Source organism: Acomys russatus, chromosome 20 (assembly GCF_903995435.1).
Source record: "Acomys russatus chromosome 20, mAcoRus1.1, whole genome shotgun sequence".
Taxonomy (NCBI): domain Eukaryota; kingdom Metazoa; phylum Chordata; class Mammalia; order Rodentia; family Muridae; genus Acomys; species Acomys russatus.
The window spans coordinates 46,575,724-46,587,999 of record NC_067156.1 but is presented as its reverse complement, the minus strand read 5'-3'; the positions used below and the strand labels follow the sequence as shown (position 1 = coordinate 46,587,999).

Genomic DNA, 12,276 nt, shown 5'->3' with positions numbered 1-12,276 from the left:
AAGATAGTGTTTCTCTGTGTAGCTTGACGATCCTAGAACTTGCTCAGCAGACCAGACTGACTATGAACTCAGAGATCACTTTGCTTCTGTCTCCTGAGTGCTGGGATTAAAGGCATGAGCCACTATTGCCCGGCTAATAACTTGTACGTTTTTAGGGCTTCTGGGTCTTCTGTGGCTAATAACTCATACAGTAGTATCCCATGTCTGGCACTAGGGTTTTGTTTAAGGTGCTATGACTTCTGGGAACAGGCCTACCTCTGTTCCAAGCTCTTTTTAAATTTTCTATTCTTTAATTATAATTTTTAGTAGGATTTAATATATGATTTTTTTTCCAGTCTGTAAAATTTCCTGTAATTGTATACCCACTTGGGGCCTAGATAGAAAAAAGGGGTTCTGAGAAGAATAAAGGGGGGATAATACAGGGTAATGGGGCACATGTAAATAAAATATGATATTCATACATGAAACACAAAAAAGAGGTGTCAATAGTATAACACAAGATTGTTCATCAATGGTATATAGTTGAGTGGCTGTCAGTACATTCAAGGATATATTTAATGATCACAAAAGTCAACTTTAGAACAATTCTGTCACCTCCAGAAGTCTCACACCTTTCAGCTCCAACTCTTCATTGTGTTTCCCCAGCCATAGCCAACCTCTAATGTACTTCGTATTTGGGTAGAATTGCCTACTTTTATGTATATAGAACCAAGTTTTTGATTTTGTTTTTTTTTTAATTTTTTATTAATTTATTCTTGTTACATCTCAATGTTTATCCCATCCCTTGTATCCTCCCATTCTTCCCTCTCTCCCATTTTCCCCTTGTTCCCCTCCCCTATGACTGTTCCTGAGGGGGATTTCCTCCCCCTGTATATGCTCATAGGGTATCAAGTCTCTTCTTGGTAGCCTGCTATCCTTCCTCTGAGTGCCACCAGGTCTCCCCCTCCAGGGGACATGGTCAAATGTGAGGCACCAGAGTCCGTGTGAAAGTCATACCCCACTCTCCACTCAACTGTGGAGACTGTTCTGTCCATTGGCTAGATCTGGGTAGGGGTTTAAAGTTTACCGCCTGTATTGTCCTTGGCTGATGCCTTAGTTTGAGCAGGAACCCTGGGCCCAAATCTACCTATCATAATGTTCTACTTGTGGATTTCTAGGACTCTCTGGATCCTTCTACTTTGCTATTCTTCCATGCTTCTCTCATCTAGAGTCCCATTAGGAGGTTTTGTTTTTGTTTTTGTTTTTTGTTTTTTTTTGACAAAAAGTAAGTTACACAATGTAAAAGTTTGTGTATGCTAATCTGTATGTGTGGTATGTAATAGTACATATACATGAGTGTGTGTGTACATGTATGTATGTGTGCAGAAACTAAAACATGTTGTATAATGTTTTCCTCTGTAGCTTGTACTCTTTCTTATGGCCTTGAGAGAGGGTCTTATTTAAGGTTTTATTGCTGTGATGAAACAACATGATAAAAAAAATAAAGCAAGTTGGGGACAAAAAGGTTTATTTGGCTTACACTTCCAGATCATAGTCCATCACTGCAGGAAGTCAGGACAACAACTTGAGCAGGGCTGGAACCTGGAGGCAAGAGAGGATGCAGAGGCCATGGGGGAGTGCTACTTACCGGCTTGCTTCACATGGCTTGCTCAGCCTGCTTTTTTACTGAACCCAGGACCACCAGCCCAGAAGTGGCACCACCCACAATGGGCTGTGCCCTCCCTCATTGATCATTAATTGAGAAGAATGCCTCACAGCTGTATCTCATGGAGGAATTTTTCTCAACTGAGGCTCCTTCCTCTCTGATGACCCTCACTTGTGCCAAGTTGACACAGAACCAGCCAATACACTTCACTGAATTTGAATCTCCAATTTATTTTCTTCCTTTCTTTCTTTTCCTCCTCCTCCTCCTCTTTTCTCCTTCTTTCTTTTTTTGGAACATGATTTTTCTCTGTATCCTTACCTAGCCTGAAAATCACTATGTGGACCACACTGACTTCAGCCTCTACCCCAAACCAACCAATACAGAAACCATTACTCAAAAGGAAAACCGAAAAAGCTGCAGTATATTTATTTATTTTGTGGTAAGCGTTTTAAGTGATACGCTTTCATAAGTTAGAAAAAGTTGATTTTGGAGTCAAGAGACCAGGTTCTGGTCTTTTTGTGGATTACAAGGAAAATGATCTGTGACAAACACCTTGCTTTTTCTGAACTGCAGTTACTTCATTTTTAAAATTCAGAAAAACACTGTCATAAATGTAAGCCGGGCCCATACTTAACCTCAATATATATTTGATGTGTACATTAAAGTTTTATTATGTTTTTAGGTGTTTTTGTTTATTCTTAAGAGTTTCACACGTGACCGAGACCCACCAACACGGGCCGCTGTCGTACCTAGACAGTGAAGAAGGCAGCCCGGGTCACCAGTGAGAAGTTCTACACGTGTCTAGGTGATGACCTCCACACCAACAGGCACTTGTGCGAGGAGATCACCGTTATCCTCAGCAAGACACTCTGCAGCCAAGTCCCTCACTTGCTTGCTTAGAGTTACTCCTAGATATTTTATATTGCTTGTAGCTATCATGAAGTGTGTAGTTTTCCTAATTTCTTCCTCTGAATGATTGCCATTTGTATATAGGAAGACTACTGACTTTTTTGAGTTAATTTTGTATGCAGCCATTTTGCTGAAGGTATTTATCAGCTGTAGGAGTTCTCTGGTGGAATTTTGGGGGTTCCCTTATGTACACTATCATATCATCTGCAAATAGGGATAATTTGACTTCCTCCTTTCCCATTTGGATGCCTTTGATCTCCTTTTGTTGTCTTATTGCTCTGGCTAGAACTTCAAGAACTATATTGAAGAGATATGGAGAAAGTGGGCAGCCTTGCCTGGTCCTTGATTTTACAGGAATTTCCTTGAGTATCTCTCCATTTAATTTGATGTTGGCTATTGGCTTACTGTCAATGGACAGGACATCCTCCACAGTTATGTGGAGAGCGGGGACTGATTCTGACATGAACTCTGGTGCCCCATATTTGACAACCTCTCTTTGGTGGGGAGGCCCGGTGGCACTCAGAGAAAGAATAAGCAGGCTACCAAGATGAGACTTGATAGCCTATGACCATATAGTGGGGGAGGAGGTCCCCCTCAGTCATAGACCTAGGGGAGAGGAATAGGGTGAAAGTGGGAGGGAGGGAGGATACAGTGATAGAATAACAGTTGAGATGTAATCTGAATAAATTAACAAAAAAGATTTAAAAAAGAAAAAAGAAATTATATAATTAAAAAAAAAAAAACTCTGCAATAAGATAGCCAGCTATATCACACACCTGATGAAGAAGATTCAGAGAGGTCCTGTAAGAGATATCTCTATCAAGTTGCAGGAAGAAGAGAGAGAGGAGAGATAATTATGTTCCTGAGGTCTCAGCCCTGGACCAGGAGATCATTGAGGTAGATCCTTACACCAAGAAAATGATGAAGCTTCTGGACTTTGGCAGGCTCTCCAAGCTGCAGGTCACTCAGCTTACAGTTGGGATGAATTTCAAAACACCACTTGGAGCCATTTAAATCTGTTTTTCACATTTTCAATAAACCTTAAAACAAGAAAAAAGAATTTCACACATGTATAAAATGAAATATGGTCATATACGTATAAACTGATGATATGACCACTTCATGGTATGGTTAAGGGAAAGGTTTTTATTGTAGATATAAGAGAGAGAAGAGCATCCCAGTACTTGGGAGGCAGAGGCAGGTGGATTGCTGTGAGTTCGAGGCCAGCCTGACCCACAAATCGAGTCAAGGGCAGCCAAGATAACACAGAGAATCCTTGTCTTGAAAAACTAGAGGGAGAGAGGGAGAAAAGGGGAGAGAGAGGGAGGGAGGGAGGAGCCAGAGGCATCTGGAAGAGTCCAGAGTAGAGAGAGAAAGTAGGAGGCTGAAATTGGCCAACAGACAGGACCTGGACCTTAGAGGCACAGAAACAAAGCAGAGAGATAGAGAGTTGGGAGGGTGAGAGTTGAAGACAAAGAGCTCATGGACGAAAGAGGACTGCATAGCATGGTTGTAAGGAGGACGAATCACCGGGAGGAAAGAGGCTCCTAAGCTGAAGAAAGTTTAGGATAGTGGAGGAGATGAGGAAAGCCAGGATAGACCATGAAACCTGAACTATGTCACAGAAACTTGTGATACTGAGGAAGCTTGGAGGCCAGCATGTGCTCTGCTATGCTAATAGGCACCACAGATAGTCATTTGCTCCTTCTGCCAGTGATAAGGGAAATGGCTCCTTTTGGGAGGGGATCCAGCTCCACAAGTTCTTGAGGGGTGCTAGCTTTTATCTAACCACCAGAATTTGAAGCAATGGAGTATCCTTTGGACCTGACAGTATACATTCCTCTCTTCAACTGGCTCCATATTTCATCAACGTTTCCCTCTCAACTAACTGCATGTCTTTTTGTTCATTTGTTGTTTGTTTTAATAAGCACTAAATCCATCTAGTGCTGCCCATCTGTGCATACATGGGTATAGAGCCACCCAATGAAGCACAGGAATCCTATAAGTGGCCGTGTCCTCAATAAAGAATTATTCTCTCCCGCCCCCATCAGCTAATAGCTCCTTAGCAGGGAATGTGGCCTAAATGTCATCTACCCCTTTGGTGGCAGAATTTTGGCTACTTTGGTTTTGTGCAGTAATCACAGATGCTCTGAGTTCACAAGGACTATATCCATGTCATGTCCAGAAGATAATATTTTACAGCACTCTTAAGACATTAAATTCCAACTTCACCAACTTCTGTAGTTCTATCACCAGTTAGAATCTCTTACAGGGTAGGAAGGAGAAACTATGAGATTCTAGGGAAATTACATGGCAGAGCCATGATAAATATTGAACTAAGATTTGGGAAACTAAGATGAACTGAGGCATCTGGATACCTAGATGATGATCTGCTATCAGAACTGGCAAAAATGACAATTTTTGAAAACCTGTATTTTCACCCTTTCCTCATCTGACACCCATCTCCTCCTCCGCCTCTTTTCTTCTTCTTCTCTTCTTCTTCTTCTTCTTCTTCTTCTTCTTCTTCTTCTTCTTCTTCTTCTTCTTCTTCTTCTTCTCCTTCTCCTCCTCCTCCTTCTCCTTTTCTTTTCTCTTCTTCTTCTTCTTCTTCTTCTTCTTCTTCTTCTTCTTCTTCTTCTTCTTCTTCTTCTTCTTCTTTCTCTTTAGTCTCAGAGGAGCACAGGGGACCCTACAGCAGAAGTCCTTAATTAAAGTTATATACCTAGCTCCAGATTCTTACTTCCTTCCATCCTTCCTTCCTTCCTTCCTTCCTTCCTTCCTTCCTTCTGTACTGCCTTGCCTCCCTCCCTCCATCCCTCCCTCCTTTTCTCTTTCTATATCTCTGTTTTAGTTTAGGCTAATTAACACAAATTCATGCTTAGATGGAACAAACTTATTTCTCTAGCAGCTCTCACTTTTTGTTCCTAAGTTCAAGTTTTAGAGGCTGCTAACTGAAAAGATTTACTACCCTCTAGATAAATATAATAAAGAAGTAAGTTTACAAACAACTCTTTCATATGTATGTTTATTCATCCTCCATTGCTTTTTATAGGGATTGAAGAAAGGAATTGCCACACAGCAGGGGAGACTAGGGAATACAGATTTTTAGCTGGTGGCAAACTGCCCAGATAAAAATGAGTAGGATGGGAGAATGGGAATTGGGGAGCAATTAACCATCTCTAGTACCAGGATAGATTTCTGTAGTTTGCTTCTAAATTTATAGGACTATAAAATACTTGCGTTTTACTGACCCAGATTCCTATTATTTCAACATGTTTCTTCTTTCCCTTTGCACCAATTCATTTTGCCACACACCTTAAGGCTCTGTGTATTTGTCCATCACAGGTATCGGTTTCTCTTAAGTTAGATATCTGTAAGAAAAACCTAATGAAGAAACAGAGATGTGGAATTGGATTTAAAAACTGATTGGTATCCCACCACAGCTATTTATTAAAGTTGTTTTAGTCCAGATCATCTGCATACTGTTAGGAGCAAAGGAAAGTGATATAACTTAACAAATAGATATGGATTTTGATGTACGCAGTGTATGAGACAATTGACTGTTGATTTTCAAAACTGTATAATTTTACATTTTAACCTACCACAGTTTAAAAAACCTATAATTTACTATTAGTTACATAGAGATTTCTGCAAAAGCATCTTAGAATATCTCTGAGTTAGTCTTGTAAAGTTAATGCCTTGGGACAGGAAAGTCAAATTATAAGCAATGAACATATTGTAAGACCAAGATGCAAGTTACTTTCAAGACAGGGCACAGGTTAGAAGTGATTTCTTGACACCATGAAACACAAACTTAGAAAATGCTAAAGACCAACTGGGGACCGGGTTTCACAGTTGCTGTCTCCAGTGGTCGTCAAGCTGAGTTCTGCTGACAGAAGTAAGTCCTGTTCTAGTGCAGGGCACTTGTGCTATAGAGGCAATGAAGGAAATCATAGCATCTGATGCTTTTAAGGATCCTTTATGTGCATCATCTTTGTTACATGTTTTTTACAGATCTAAGCCAAAAGAATGTAGACTTCTCAAGATTAAGAGCTTTGGCCTAAAGTGTATAAAGCACCAACCAGGATCTTGGCAGCATCTTTCTGAAAGGAGTCAGCATGCTTGTGCACAGAGCCTGTTGTAAACAGTGTGACCCCAAGACTCCATGTCTTACAGAACGCATCCTATCTGACTCTTGGTCCTACTTTTGAAATCTTTTCTCTACATGGATTTCCACGAATTTGAACCCATTACCTGCATGGACGATGTATTTTACTTTCTCATTTTGGTCTTGGGCCAATTCTGTGAGCCCTGCACTGTGTACTTTTGGTCTCTATTATATTGGCTACAAGATACTAAATTAGGGAGCTGAGCACCAACAGGAGTCCTATACAGGAAATCTGGCATTTTTTCTGGCTTACTATAATACTTTTTGGAGTTAAAAATTTATATTTAAATCAGGTACAAACAATGATTGGCTGTAAGGTGCTTTATTGGCATTCAAGGAAGCAATTGGGATGCATAGTTAATACAACATTGAGACAAGAGATTCTCAGAACAAGGCTTGAAACCAGACATGGGGGATACAGAAATCAACATTTGAATTACACAACAACCTTATGCCTACAGAGTTTAAATGTTCTTGCCAAGCAAAATAATTAGTGAGAGAAAAAAGCCTAGGTTCTTATGTTACCATTAAATGTTTGAACCACACTTCTATTCAATTCTTCATTTAGTGCATGCCTCATGTTAAAATTATTGCAGATTTTACTACAGGGTGTTGGGGGATGGTCTGATGTATTTTGGTGCTAATTACTGCTTGCTGTCTGTGTGATCCACCTTTTGCTTAATAAAAAGTCATCCCACCTGGGCAGGGCAGGAGATAGGTGGGGCTTAGAGGAGAGAGAGGAATTCTGGGAAGAAGAAAGACCAACACAAGAAGAAAAAAGAGAGACCTGAAGGGAAGAGAGGAAGGCTGCCATGGGTTAGATGGAGGAGAAGCACATGGCCGGTGTGGATGGAGAATCCAGCCTGGATGAAGAACATTAGCAAGAATTTGGGATTATGGATGTGAGGTAACTTGATAGAAGGTATTAGAAGCAGATTGCATGGGATTGAGGCAGGGATTCCATGCCTTCCCCACTACGGGAGGTAATTTAGAGGATTGGTATCTGCCCTGCCCCAGGTTAACTAAGGCTATTTTAAAATATAACAAGTGTCTGTGTCTTGATTGATTGCTAGCTGGGCCTAGTGGTAATACAGATAATTTAAAAAATAATAATAGGGGATGCTTTTCTGTTGATTTCTCACTCTGCCTATCCATTCACTTTGGAAGAAAAGAATGCCTATGAATAGGCATGTTTCTCATTCATGAGGTTTTAAAAAATTACTTTCTTATTACTCTCTAAATTTTAATACAATGCGTTTTGATCATATTCTTTGCCATTCTCCATGTCCTCCAAAATTCTTCCCAAGTCTTTACTCATCTAACTGCTTTTTATCTATCCTTCCCACCCACCCACCCCCCCCAAAAAAAGAAAAAAATCCAAAGGGGGAAAAACCCAAAAGTCAAATCACCACTCCATAACAACAAAAAAGAGAAAGCACACACACACACACACACACACACACACACACACACACACACACACACACACACACACACATTCTTGTGCATGTGCTAAAGTTAAATTTGTGTTGGTCAACTACTCGTTAGCATGAACATGGTGCCTGTCTTGGGAGTGTGGTTGAAATACCTAGTGTCACTACATTGGAGAAAATTGACATTTCTTCTTTCAGTAAGTATCAGCTGCAAATAGACTCTTGGCTGGGCATGAAATTTGTGTCTACTTCCCCTTCTTCATACTGAGATTTTTATCTGGCTTGAATTTATACGGTTTTTGTATATGCTGTCACAGCCTCTTAGTTCATATGTGCTGTACCTAGAACACCCTGCTTCCTTGGAGTCTTCTATCACTTCTGGCTCTTACAATCTTTACACCTATTTTGCGTAGATCCCTGATCTTTTAGGGCATGTTTGAAGACATCCCATTAAGGACTGAGTGCGCCAAAGTTTCTAACTCTGCACATTGTCCAGTTGTGAGTCTTTGTGTTTGTTACCATTGACTGCAAGAATATGCTTCTCTGATGAGGGTTGCATGACGCATTCATCTATAGGCATGACAGTGTGTCATTTGTAATCATTTTGTTGCTGTGTTCATTTAGCAGAATAGTAGTATGTTTTCCTTTAGAGCTCACGACCTGTCCAATCTTGGCATCATTAATAGTGTCAGGTATTGGTTCCATCTCATGGGATGGGGCTTAAATCAAACTAACACAGTGGTTGATTACTCCCATAACATTTATGCCATCATTGTACCAGTGTATCTTGCAGGCAGGACCCTGCTATAGGTCCCAGAATTCATAGCAGGGTAATATTGATTGCATATATCATACCACCTTCTAATATTATGAATGCTAATCAGTGAAGTGTAAAGCTTCCAGTTGGGCACCAGCTTGATTTCTACATGTTTGATGACATGAGTAAGTAGTCCCTTCAGCAGTAGGACACTGCTGTAAGGCTGTGAAGGGTAACCAATAGCATTTGCATATCCTGTAAAAATTGGGTTTCCTACTAGCCACTGACTCAACTAGATGTAAAACATTCCTTGTATTAGTCATTTTATAATGTTTAGTTGGGGTAATCTTTGCACAGGTTAAGACCTGCTATGTTATCGCAAAATGTTGAGTTGTTTTGGTATATTCCTAAGAGTAGTGTAGTTGGATTTTTTTTTCTTGTCTGCTTGCTTGTTTGTTTTACTAACAGGGTTTCTTTGTGTAGCCCTGGATGTCTTGAAACTTATTCTGTAGACCAGGCTGGCCACACAATTCTTTACAGACTTGAAACAATTCTCAACTTCATATGGAAAACCAAACGCCAAAAAACCAAAAACCAAAACAAAACAAAAAACCCAAATAGCTAAGACAATCCTGTACAATAAAAGATCTTCTGGAGGTCTCTCCATCTCTGATCTCAAGCTGTGCTATCAAGCAACAGTAATAAAAGCTGCATGGTACTGTCATAGAAACAAACTGGCGGGTCAATGGAATCAAATAAAAGACCCAGAAATAAACCCACACACTTATGGACAATTGATTTTTGACAAAGAAGCCAAAAGCACACAGTGGAAAAATGATAGCAACTTCAACACATGGTGCAGGTCTAACTAGATGTGTGCATGTAGAAAAATAGAAACAGATCTATGTTTATCATCCTGCAGAAACTAAAGTCCAAGTGGATTAAAAAATTCAACATAAAACAAGACAGACAACATCTGTTAGAAAAAAAAGTGGGGAAGAGCCTCTAACTCATTGGCACAGGAGACAATTTCTTGAATGAAGCACAAATAGCTCAGGCTCTAAGATCAACAATAAATGGGACATCATGAAACTGAAAAGCTTCTGTGAGGCAAAGCACACTGTTAACAGAACAAAATGGCAGCCTGCAGACTGGGAAAAGATCTTCACCAACCCTACATCTGACAAAGAGCTAATATCCAAAATATATAAAGAAATCAAGAAGTTAAACACCACCAAATCAAATAATCCAATTAAAAATAGGGTACAGAGCTAAACAGAATTCTCAGCAGAGGAATATTGAACGCCGAGAAACACATAAAAAAGTGTTCAGTATCCTTATTCATCAGGAAAACGCAAATCAAAATAACACTGAGATTCCATCTTATATCTATCAGAATGGCTAACAAAAAACTCAAGTGACAATATATGATGTGGAGAAAGGGGAACACCACTCTCTTGCAGGTGGGAGTGTAACCTTGTATAGCAACTTTGGAAATCAGTCCAGTGTTTCTCAGAAAACAGTGAATAGTGTTACCTCAAGACCCAGCTATACCACACATGCTCATATACTTGAAAGATGCTCCAACATACAACAAGGACATTTACTCAACTATGTTCATAGCAACTTTGTTTATAATAGCCAGAATCTGAAAACAACCTAGATGTTTAGATATGCAAAGTTATCTTGACAGAGTTTTTCCTGTAATGCATATGAAGTATCCTTCCTCATCTATTTTGATTGATTTTGCTTGGAAATTCATTTTGTTGGCTGTTAGAATGGCTGCACCAGCTTACTTCTTGGGTCTACTTGGAAAATCTTTTTATAATCCTTTATTCTGAGGTAATATCTATTTTTGATGTTGAAATGTGTTTCTTGTATGCAGCAGAAAGATGGATCATGTTTTTGCATCCATTCTCTTAGCTTGTGTCTTTTATTGGAAAAATTGAGTCTATTAATACTGAAAGATATTAATGACAAATAAGTGTTAATTCCTGTTATTGTTGTTGTTGATGGTGGCTGTGTGTATGTATGTTTATGCATGTGCATGTGTTTGTATGCTTCCCTTCTTTTGGTTTTGCTGGTGTGAGATTATTTCTTATGTTTTCATGGGTATAGTTAGCCTCTTGGAATGGAATTTTCTTTCTAGTATTTTCTGTAAGGCTGGATTTGTGGATATATATTGTTTAAATTTGATTTTGTCATGGAATCTCTTGTTTTCTCCATCTATGATGATTTAAAGTTTTGTTGGCTATAATAGTCTGGGCTGGCATATTTGGTCTTCTAGAGTTTTCAAGACATTTGTCCAAGCCTCCCTAGCGTTTACAGTCTCCACTGTGATGTCAGTTGTCATTCTAATATGTTTGCTGTTATATGCTTCATAACATTTATTTCTTGTAACTTTTAATAGTCTTTGTTTGTTCTTTATGTTTAGTGTTTTGATTATAATGTGACAGGGGGTCTTTTTTGCTTTTATTTGGTGTTCTATAACTGTCTTATAACTTTATAGGCATGTCCTACTTGAGGTTAGGAAACTTTTCTTCTATGCTTTTATTAAAAATATTTCCTGGGTCTTTGAGCTGGGATCTTTTTTTTTTTTTTTAAACTTATTTTTTTTAAATTAATTTATTCTTGTTACATCTCAATGGTTATCACATCCCTTGTATGCTCCCATTCTTCCCTCCCTCCCATTTTCCCCGTATTCCCCTCCCCTATGACTGTTCCTGAGGGGGATTACCTCCCCTGTATATGCTCATAGGGTATCAAGTCTCTTCTTGGTAACCTGCTGTCCTTCCTCTGAGTGCCACCAGGTCTCCCCCTCCAGGGGACATGGTCAAATGTGAGGCACCAGAGTATGTGAGAAAGTCATATCCCACTCTCCACTCAACTGTGGAGAATGTTCTGACCATTGGCTAGATCTGGGAAGGGGTTTAAAGTTTACTGCCTGTATTGTCCTTGGCTGGTCCTTAGTTTGAGCGGGACCCCTGGGCCCAAATCTGCCTATCATAATGTTCTACTTTTAGGTTTCTAGGACTCTCTGGATCCTTCTATTCTCCCATGCTTCTCTCATCTAGAGTCCCAATAGGATGTCCTCCCTTATGTCCCAGTTTCCTGGTAAGTGAAGGCTTTCATGGGACATGCCCCTTGGGCTAGTATGCAGATATAAGTGAGTATATACCGTTTGAGTCTTTCTGCTTCTGGATTAACTCACTCATTATGATCATTTCTAGCTCAATCCATTTATCCACAAATTTCGGGAATTCCTTGTTTTTAATAGCTGAGTAGTATTTCATAGTGTATATGTACCACAGTTTCTTTATCCATTCTTCTACTGATGGACACTTAGGCTGTTTCTATGTTCTGG

The 12,276-nt window shown here is 39.6% G+C and overlaps 1 pseudogene; it reads left to right on the top strand.

The window, feature by feature from the left end:
• LOC127204270 (40S ribosomal protein S17-like) overlaps positions 1 to 3,568 on the top strand; it is a 46,198-nt pseudogene extending 42,630 nt beyond the window's left edge.
• Positions 3,569 to 12,276: the final 8,708 nt, after the last annotated feature.